This window comes from Triticum aestivum, chromosome 4A (genome assembly GCF_018294505.1).
Source record: "Triticum aestivum cultivar Chinese Spring chromosome 4A, IWGSC CS RefSeq v2.1, whole genome shotgun sequence".
NCBI classification, from domain to species: domain Eukaryota; kingdom Viridiplantae; phylum Streptophyta; class Magnoliopsida; order Poales; family Poaceae; genus Triticum; species Triticum aestivum.
In genome coordinates this window covers 321,749,151-321,760,244 of record NC_057803.1, presented here as the reverse complement: position 1 = coordinate 321,760,244, position 11,094 = coordinate 321,749,151, and positions in this window count along the sequence as shown.

Below are 11,094 nucleotides of genomic sequence, written 5' to 3'. Positions count from 1 at the left end.
GAGGGCACCCCCTGTGGTGCTTTAACGGGGAAGATGGTGCCACTCGCTGCGGGCATAAGGGACCGGACTCCGCTACTACTTTAGCAAAAATTCTGTGCAAGTTGTTCAAGGGAGAAGAAGAGGAGTTCATCCATATTAAGCCACGGGATGGATTCTCCATGTACAACCCTCCAAGATGGGTGAGCTGTTACTCTTTACTCCCAACCTTCCCGCATTCTTCGTCGTAAATACTCACCTTGCCGTTTAACGGCAGGAACTGCGAAAAGCTGTAAGGGAGGTTAACAGCCCGCCTCCACAACCGGAGGACCCTGACCGGGCCCTCGATCCCGGACTTGAAGAGGATCCGGACATATTTGTGGAGCTGATAGACATGACGTTCTATCAATTGAGCTGCGATGACGCCATGGTGGCCATCATAGCCGACTATGCTGGGCTACTCCCTGCATCGCATGTAAGGGAAAACCGGAGTCCCAACTTCCGAGAAGGATCCCCTTTTATGCACTTCACCTACCGTACACATATGGTGTTTTACAGGGAAGGCCTTCGGGACACCATGCCGAACCCGCAGTGACCCACCAACAAGGGGCACCGAAGCCGACTAGGCCAAAAAGGAAGGCGGTCAGGACTGAGACGCCGGCGCGGAGGTATGATACAAAACCTCGCTCCATGGTCGTCGTCTTTCTTTAAAATATAATGACGTCCATGTTTCCTAGTAGGAAAAACGCTCGCTGGACTATATCCGGAGAGGCCACCGATCACGCCTCCACCAGTCGGGCTCCAGGGCCGGATATAGAGGCGGAAGCTAACACGGGAGGATGCGGACAGACTATCCTCTACAAATTCTAAAGTGGAGAGCGCCATGAATCATAGGCGTCGCTGGCCCGTACTCCATGAAGTTTGTTTCTCCCAAGAGGCGTTCGATGCCTTCAACTCAGGAGACGCGTACATCCGTGCTGCTCAAAATGGTTTTGCCAGAGCCATAGACCAGTATGTAAAGGATATACGGGTAGGAAAATCTGATGATTATATATATCAGTAGCCCCTGACACTTGAAACAGTTGACACAACTGATTTAAGGATCATTATTTGTGTAGGTTCTTACAGAGAAGAATACCCAATTGTCTCAAGAGCTGGGAGAGTGCAAAGCCCAGCTACACGCCGCGGTGGCCACGTTGAAGGAGTCCGAGAAGGCCCCCTCTGGTAACATTTATTTCTATTGCGAGAATTATAGGTACCAGATAGTATGCTCTATGCATGCAAATCTAACAGTAGATGTTGCAGATGACCCCGGAGTGAATCCGGAGGCCGTGCCGAAGGATGCGCAACGTGCTAATCGATAGCTAAATGCTGGCGAGCGCGTGCTTACACGGGTCAGGCAGGAGAAAAATAATCTCCAGGATGCCAATATCCGGCTGGACATGGAACTGAAAGACGTCCGAGCCCAGCTTGCGGACTCCGTAAAGGAGAATAAGTAGCTTCGACGCGACATTTTTAGTAAGTGCTTGAACAAACTTTTGATGGAGTTCGGCGAAGAAGCCGGCTAATAGAGTTATGTCTGCAGGTATGCTGACGCGTCGTCCCACGGAGGAGATGCCCGGGTCTGCGGGTGATCTTCTACCAGATCTCTCACAACTGCACGAACAAGTTCAGCAAGTGATGCAGGGTATTGCCCAAGCCATGTGGCCTTCTGCGTCCCCGCCAGGAGGCATGGGGGATCTTGTAGAGAAGCTCAAGGGAGCGCGGTGGTGCTTCCGATTATGGAAGATATCAGCCTGCCGACAAGGTGCAAGGGAAGCCTGGGCTATGGTGATGTAGCGACCAGACCTCAAACAGTTTGATCTCTGTGCTCCGGTGTCATCCTTGGATCAGTAATGCCGACACCACACAGTACTCGGTGGATTTATAGCAGAGTAGCAATCACACACATATTACATCGAGTGTCTCAGAAGAGAACTTATTACAATAAATATGGCTTAAGGCCATCTAATAACGATAACAGCGGAAAGCTTGGAAGATAAGTGAGTCCATCAACTCCAACGGCATCACTGAGTATAGAACCACGACCTAAAACTCCTTAATCGTCGTCTGAAAAGTCTGCAACATTAACGTTGCAGCCCGAAAACGGGTCAGCACATGGAATATGCTGGCAAGGTAACACATAGAGAGTAATGGAATGCAACAACTATACTATATGCATATTTGGCTGGTGGAAAGCTCTATGGTTACTGTTTTTGCGTAAAGACAATTTTTCCCTACTTCAAAGGAATAAGATTAATTACTATCACGGTGGTTGTGAAACATTGAGAATGGTTGACAGCATTCTCAATCCCAATTAAGTAACATCATTAAAACCCATCAAAATTAATTTTAGAGTAACATGTTGAGATTCACATGAAAATCCAAGTACTAGATACTCAAGATGTCCATGACCGGGGACACGGCTAATCATGATTAGTTTATTACACTCTTTGAGGTTTGCGCACTTTTCCCCACAAGACTCGATCGCCTCCGTTTGGTTCCTCGCACTGCAGGGTGTTTGAGAAGACGGATGACCGAGACACAGTCTTTCAGAAGCGCAAGCACCTTACGACGGGTAGACCGGTACACCTACTTTCCCCTACATCTGCTAGTCTACCACTGTAAGAGTTCGCACAACTTAGTCAACTATGCCAGAGCCCATAATGGCTTGTAGCTGCACACGGAAGTTTCTAGTATGAATAATCTCATGATCCCTTTGAGCCTGGGTGGCGGTCCAAAGAAAAATAGGCAAGTCCTGGTAACCCCAGGTGCCTCAATCCACCCAGATGTGTGTTAGGTTGCCACCTTAGATAAACCCTTAATTTTCAATCTCACATCTATCATGGATATCACTCACCCAATCCACGTCTACTAGCATAGCATGGCACAATAAGCAAACGTAGAAGTAACTCCCAAAGGTTTGATAATAAACATGTAATAGGTACTACCTCATCTACTTCCCATCCCACAATTTAATTAGATCCTAATCATGCAATGTGTGAAGATTGATCTAATGCAATAAAACTGGGTTGTAGAAAAGGTATGATCAAAGTGTTACTTGCCTTGCTGATGATCCGCGAAACCTAGAGATTCAACATAACAGGTGGCGCACTCCGGGTATTCTATCGCAGACAAACAAACAAGCATACAATAAGTACTCATCTAATGCACAGGTAAAACTCAAATAGAAGATCTAACCAGAAAGTTCAACTTAAGAACCCTGGTTGGCAAAAAAGAATCAAATCGAACGAAGCAAAAGAAATCAAACGGCGAAAGAAAACAACTTCGTTCTAGCAATCTGGATCTAGGGCAAATTTTACAGTAGCAAAAACATGTTTAAGTTGATTATTCGGAAAGAGGGTTTCGAGACGAAACTCCAGGCGCTTGAATCGCCTGATTCCGATAAACGAGCGAAAAGTTATACTAAAACGAAAATCGGATCAGAAATCGCGATCAGAAAATAACCGCGGAAAATCCGATGAACAGATTTTTTTTTAAAAATAATAAAACTGCACAGAAAATGAGGCGGCGGCGAACCTCGAAAGGCGCGCGCTTTGGCGGCGGCGGCTGGCTAGGGCGGCGACTAGGGTTAGGGCAGGCGGCGGCTGTTGGGCTCTCGGGCCCCGGGGCGGCGGCTTATATAGCCTAGGCCGGCGGAGTCCAGGCCGAATACGGCCCGTAGTCGGTTCACGTTTTTTTTGAAACTGCTCGGAAGAAAAATAAAAAGAAATACTAAACGGACTCCAAAAATCACGAAATAAATTTTGCCGGGTTCCTAAAATCAAGCCCGATAAAGTGAACATTTATCTGGGCCCAAACTACAACTTTGAAAAACGCGCATTTTTCCTAAATTCAAATAAAAATACCGAAAAACTCCGAAATAAAACTTATTTGATTTTTTATTAAATTCTCAATATTTCTATACTTTGGTAAAGTCATTTTATTCCCTATCTCATATTTTTGTAATAGAAATAATTGATGATAAAATAAATAAAATCAAATGATCCTGTTTACATAATTTGAGAAAACTCAAATACGTAAAATAATGAAATCCCCAACTCTCTCCGTGGGTCCTTGAGTTGCTTAGGATTTTCTAGGATCAAAACCAAAAGTAAAATAAAATATGATATGCATGATGACCTAATGTATAACATTCCAAATTGAAAATTTGGGATGTTACAAACCTACCCCCCTTAAGATGAATCTCGCCCTCGAGATTCGGGTTGGAAAATAGGTGAGGGTGGTCTTTGAGCAAATCTTCCTCTCGCTCCCAGGTGGCTTCATCCTCTATGTGGTGGCTCCATTGAACTTTGCAAAACTTGATAACCTTGCTGCGAGTAACTCGGCTGGCAAACTCGAGGATCTTGACTGGCTTCTCCTCATAGGTCAAATTTTATCCAACTGAATTGCTTCCAATGGCACTGTGTCTCTCAAAGGTATGTCAGCCATCTCCGCGTGACACTTCTTCAACTGAGAAACGTGAAACACATCATGAACTCCTGTTAATCCTTCTGGCAATACCAATTTGTAAGCCACTTCTCCCATACGCTCCAAAACTCGATATGGCCCTACAAATCATGGCGCTAACTTCCCCTTAACTCCAAAACGCTTAATCCCTCGAAGTGGGGATACTCGAAGATAAGCTCTGTCTCCGACTTCGTAAACTGTCTCCTTGCATTTAGAATCTGCGTAGCTCTTCTGTCTGGACTGGGCTATCTTGAGCCTATCGCGAATCAACTTCACTTTCTGTTCAGACTCCTTAATCAGATCTGGTCCAAACAACTGGCGGTCTCCAACTTCGTCCCATGACAACGGTGTCCTGCACCTCCTTCCGTACAAAGCTTCGAAAGATGCCATCTTCAAACTGGTCTGATAGCTATTATTGTAAGAAAACTCTGCATATGGCAAATTATCGTCCCAACTAGATCCATAATCTAGCGCACAAGCTCTTAGCATATCTTCCAAAATCTGATTGACTCTCTCAGTCTGTCCATCTGTCTGCGGGTGAAAAGCTGTACTAAATTCTAGCCTAGTACCTAAAGTCTCATGCAACTGCTTCCAGAACTTTGAGGTAAACTGGGTTCCTCTATCTGATACGATGCTCCTCGAAACTCCATGCAAACATACGATCCTGGTCATGTATATCTTTGCCAACTTAGCACTTGTGTAAGTGCTCTTTACTGGGATGAAATGAGCTACTTTCGTCAATCGATCAACTACGACCCAAATCGAGTCATAGCCTGAACGAGTCCTTGGTAATCCCGTGATAAAATCCATGCCTAACTTATCCCACTTCCATTCGGGTATCGGCAATGGTTGCAACAATCCTGCTGGCTTCTGATGCTCTGCCTTTACTCTCTGACAGACATCACAACTGCTACATACTCCGCAATATCCTTCTTCATTCCGATCCACCAGAAAATATCCTTCAAATCCAAATACATTTTGGTAATTCTTGGGTGAATCGAATACGGTGAATCATGGGCCTCTTGCAAAATCAACTTCCTGATCTCTGGGTTATTGGGCACGTAAACGCGGTCTTCAAACCATAGGGTGTCGTGCTCATCCTCACGAAATCCTTTAGCTTTTCCTTTGCTCAGTTTCTCCTTTATAGCAGAAATCTCCTTGTCAGTTTTCTGAGCTTCTCTGATTCTATCCATCAAAGTTGACCGAATCTGTAGTGCTGCTACATAGCCTCTCAGAACTATTTCCAAACATAGTTCACGAAGATTTTCTGCTAACTCCTTGGGTATTTCTCCCGTCATTAACGTATTGACGTGGCTCTTGCGACTTAATGCATCAACTACTACATTAGCTTTTCCAGGATGATAATGCAATTTCATATCATAATCCTTGATAAGCTCCAACCATCTCCTTTGTCTGAGATTCAACTCCTTCTGCGTGAGAATGTACTTCAAACTCTTATGATCCGTGTACACCTCACAATGATTTCCAATGAGGAAATGTCCCCATGTCTTCAATGCATGCATTACGGCTGCTAACTCCAAATCATGCGTAGCATAATTCAATTCGTGAGGCTTCAGTTGTCGTGAAGCATACGAAACAACTCTCCCTTCCTGCATAAGCACTGCTCCAAGTCCTCGACGTGAAGCGTCGCAATACACCTCATAATCCTTGGTTTGATCTGGCAAAATCAACACTGGTGAGGTAACCAAACATTTCTTCAACTCCTGGAAACTAGCCTCACACTCCTCAGTCCATTTGAACTTGGTATCCTTCTTCAGCAACTCCGTCATAGGCTTCGCAACCTTTGATAAATTCTCAATAAATCTCCGGTAGTATCCTAAGAGTCCAAGAAAACTCCGGATCTCTCCAACTGTTGTTGGTGCTTCCCACTTGGTCACGGTTTCAACTTTAGCGGGATCTACTGCTATACCTTCTCCAGATATAACATGCCCGAGGAATCCTACTTCCCTCAACCAAAATTCACATTTGCTGAACTTGGCATATAATTGGTGTTCTCTGAGCTTTCCAAGTACCAAACGCAAATGCTCCTTATGCTCCTCTTCATTCTTCGAATATACCAGGATATCATCAATGAACACTACGACAAACTTATCCAAAAACTCCATAAACACTTTGTTCATCATGTTCATAAAATAGGCAGGTGCGTTAGTCAGTCCAAATGACATAACGGTATACTCATATAGTCCATATCTTGTGGTGAAAGCTATCTTCGGGATATCCTGTTCTCGAATCTTCAACTGATGGTACCCTGATCGCAAATCGATCTTGGAAAACACTTTAGCTCCTTGCAACCGATCAAACAGATCGTTGATCATTGGTAGTGGGTACTTGTTATTGATCGTTACTTCATTCAATCCTCGATAATCAACAACCATCCTTAACGATCCATCCTTCTTCTCCACTAGAAGTACTGGTGATCCCCAAGGCGAAGAACTTGGGCAAATGTAACCTTTATCCAGTAACTCCTTAATCTGCTTCTTAATTTCCACAAAATCCTTTGCTGGCATCCTATATGGTCTCTTCGATATTGGCCCAGTGCCTGGCAAAAGCTCAATCAAAAACTCAATGTCGCTATCCGGTGGCATGCCTGGCAACTCTTCGGGAAATACATCCGGAAAATCCTTTACCACTGGTACTTCCTCCTGCACAACTCCTGATAATGAATTTACTTGTGTCCTGTTTGGCACATGTCGGGATACATACTTGATCCTTCTTCCTTCTGGCGTTGTGAGCAAAATTGTCTTACTGGCGCAATTGATGTTTCCTCCATACATCGACAGCCAATCCATACCAAGAATCACATCCAGACCTTGGGATTCCAAAATAATTAAGTCCGTTGGGAAAACATGCCTTCCTATACTTAATGGCACTTGAAAACATCCTTGACTGGCCATGTACTCCGCTCCTGGTGAGCTTACTAGCATAGGTGTTTTAAGAATCCTAGTGGGCAAACTATACTTTTCCACAAATCCCCTTGATATGAATGCGATGCTCCAGTATCAAAAAGAACGACTGCAGTAAATGACTTAACCAAAAACTTACCTATTACTGCATCGGGCTGAGCTTCAACCTCCTCCACACTAACGTGGTTCACCCGTCCCCTGTTGAAAGGGTTCGGCTTCTTCCCAGAACTTCCATTGCCATTTTGGCCTTCAGGACAGTCATTTGCATAATGTCCTGGCTTCGAACACTTATAGCAAGTGACGTGGCTCAAATCCTTCTTGGCTGGGGTTGATGGGGTGCTGTGGTTCTGTCCATTGTTTCCTCCATTCCCATTACCATTCTTGGTGCCATTGTGATTGTGCGAGCTACCTACTCCATGGGTATGCTGAAAATGTCCTCCTGGCCTAGGGGTAAAACGAGGCTTCTGCTGAGCTCCTGAATTATACTTTCCTTGTCAATACTTCCTCTTGCGGTTCTTAATTTGCTGCTGCTTCCCTTCAACCATAAGAGCATGATCTACCAACTCCTGGTAGTTGTTGAAGGTGGCTACCATCAACTGCATGCTCAACTCATCATTCAGTCCTTCCAGGAATTTCTCCTGCTTAGCTGCGTCCGTAGCAACGTCATCTGGGGCATAACGTGCTAGCTTACTAAACTCCTCCACATACTGGCCAACTGTCCGTCCTCCTTGGCGCAAGTTGCGGAACTCACGCTTCTTCATGGCCATTGCTCCTGCTAAAACATGGGCAGTACGAAAAGCCTGCTGAAACTGGTCCCATGTGACAGTGTCGATTGGGAAGGTGGCTGTCAAATTCTCCCACCAAGATGCTGCAGGTCCTTCTAACTGATGTGCGGCAAACTTAACCTTCTCCACATCTGTGCATCCTGCTGTGGTCAACTCCCTAGCTATCTTCCGGAGCCAATCATCTGCTACTATCGGCTCGGTGCTACTGGAAAACACCGGCGGATTCAGCCTAAGAAAACGGGCTAAGTGGTCAACAGGTGGTGGTGGTGGTGGGTTGTTGTTGTTGTCCTGATTCTGATTTTGAACTAGCAACTGCATCAAGGTGTTCTACTGCAGGATCAACTGGGTGAGCTTCGGCGGAAAAGCAAATCCGGGGTCACGTCTCGGAGGCATCTGAGGGTTTTAGAAAAGATGAAATATAAGAATAGAGGGGGTCTAAAGAGAAAACACTACCCATATGCACATGAGGCAAAAGCACACAATTCACTCCAATCAATCAAACAAGACATACAATCGATCTAACTATCGCAAAAAGTGCTCGGACTACTATATTTACATGGTGGACTACTACTACTGATGAGGTGGTCTACTAGAAACATTCTACGGTTGTAGACTCCATGATATTTGCTCCTGCTTCATCAACATAGACATCATCGCTACTATCTTGCTCCGAGTCGGTGCCATCGATGATGATGTAGTCTTCAGGGCTAATCTCCTTGGGTTCCTCGTCTTCATCTACTGGTGTCGGGCCTCCCATAAATATTCCAATCTTCTTGATCAGATCGTCATTCTTATCCACCAATACTTCAATTTCTTCTTCATAACCTTCGCGTGTAGTCTTGAGTTCTTCCTCTAGTTCCTTAATTCTAGTCTTAGCCTTCTTCAGATCTATCATGTCGGCGCACATATGATTCTCCTGGCGTCGAATGTGCTGATTTAACTCCTGAATAAAAGCTGCAATTGATCTATCTTTCCTGGTGCTAATCATCTCCCAGTGTTCATCTCGGCGCCCACAAATCTGGTAGATAGTATCCTTAAGATCCTTGCGGTAGACTTCTCCAATGCGTCCCATGGAGATGTGAGCTGCCATGCTCTTTCCTAGACTCCAAGTTGGGGCATCAAAAGAAAACTCTATGGGCTCAGTGACTGGCATGAACGTCCTTCCTGGAACTTGAACTTGAATCATCCAGCGCTCGTCTTCGGGTAAAGTGGCATTGTAGGTTCCCGTGAAGCTGGGTATTCCTATGTTCAGGTATCTAGTGACTTCCTTCAAGTGGCGTCCAAAGGGTGTATCTTCATCTGGTTGGGTGAACTTGTTCCTTGTATCCGCCATCCTAAAGAGTACAAAAGATGAGAAGTCAGAAGAGAAGAGAGTGATCTAGGTCTTTAGCTTAGTGGTCATGTCCTACAGTCAGCGTGTGCTCTGATACCATCTCTGTAGCGACCAGACCTCAAACAGTCTGATCTCTGTGCTCCGGTGTCATCCCTGGATTAGTAATGCTGACACCACACAGTACTCGGAGGATTTATAGCAGAGTAGCAGTCACACACTTATTACATCGAGTGTCTCAAAAGAGAACTTATTACAATAAATATGACTTAAGGCCATCTAATAACGATAACAGCGGAAAGCTTGGAAGATAAGTGAGTCCATCAACTCCAACGGCATCACTGAGTATAGAACCACGACCTAAAACTCCTTAATCGTCGTCTGAAAAGTCTGCAACATTAACGTTGCAGCCCGAAAACGGGTCAGCACATGGAATATGTTGGCAAGGTAACACATAGAGAGTAATGGAATGCAACAACTATACTATATGCATATTTGGCTGGTGGAAAGCTCTATGGTTACTGTTTTTGCGTAAAGCCAATTTTTCCCTACTTCAAAGGAATAAGATTAATTACTATCATGGTGGTTGTGAAACATTGAGAATGGTTGACAACATTCTAAATCCCAATTAAAGTAACATCATTAAAACCCATCAAAATTAATTTTAGAGTAACATGTTGAGATTCACATGAAAATCCAAGTACTAGATACTCAAGATGTCCATGACCGGGGACACGGCTAATCATGATTAGTTTATTACACTCTGTAGAGGTTTGCGCACTTTTCCCCACAAGACTCGATCGCCTCCATTTGGTTTCTCGCACTGCAGGGTGTTTGAGAAGACGGATGACCGAGACACAGTCTTTCAGAAGCGCTAGCACCTTACGACGGGTAGACCGGTACACCTACTTTCCCCTACATCTGCTAGTCTACACTGTAAGAGTCCGCACAACTTAGTCAACTATGCCAGAGCCCATAATGGCTTGTGGCTGCACACGGAAGTTTCTAGTATGAATAATCTCATGATCCCTTTGAGCCTGGGTGGCGGTCCAAAAAAAACAGGCAAGTCCTGGTAACCCCAGGTGCCTCAATCCACCCAGATGTGTGTTAGGTTGCCACCTTAGATAAACCCTTAATTTTCAATCTCACATCTGTCATGGATATCACTCACCCAATCCACGTCTACTAGCATAGCATGGCACAATAAGCAAATGTAGAATTAACTCCCAAAGGTTTGATAATAAACAGGTAATAGGTACTACCTCATCTACTTCCCATCCCACAATTTAATTAGATCCTAATCATGCAATGTGTGAGGATTGATCTAATGCAATAAAACTGGGTTGTAGAAAAGGTATGATCAAAGTGTTACTTGCCTTGCTGATGATCCGCGAAACCTAGAGATTCAACGTAACAGGCGGCACACTCCGGGTATTCTATCGCAGACAAATAAACAAGCATACAATAAGTAATCATCTAATGCACAGGTAAAACTCAAATAGAAGATCTAACTAGAAAGTTCAACTTAAGAACCCTGGTTGGCAAAAAAGAATCAAATCGAACGAAGCAA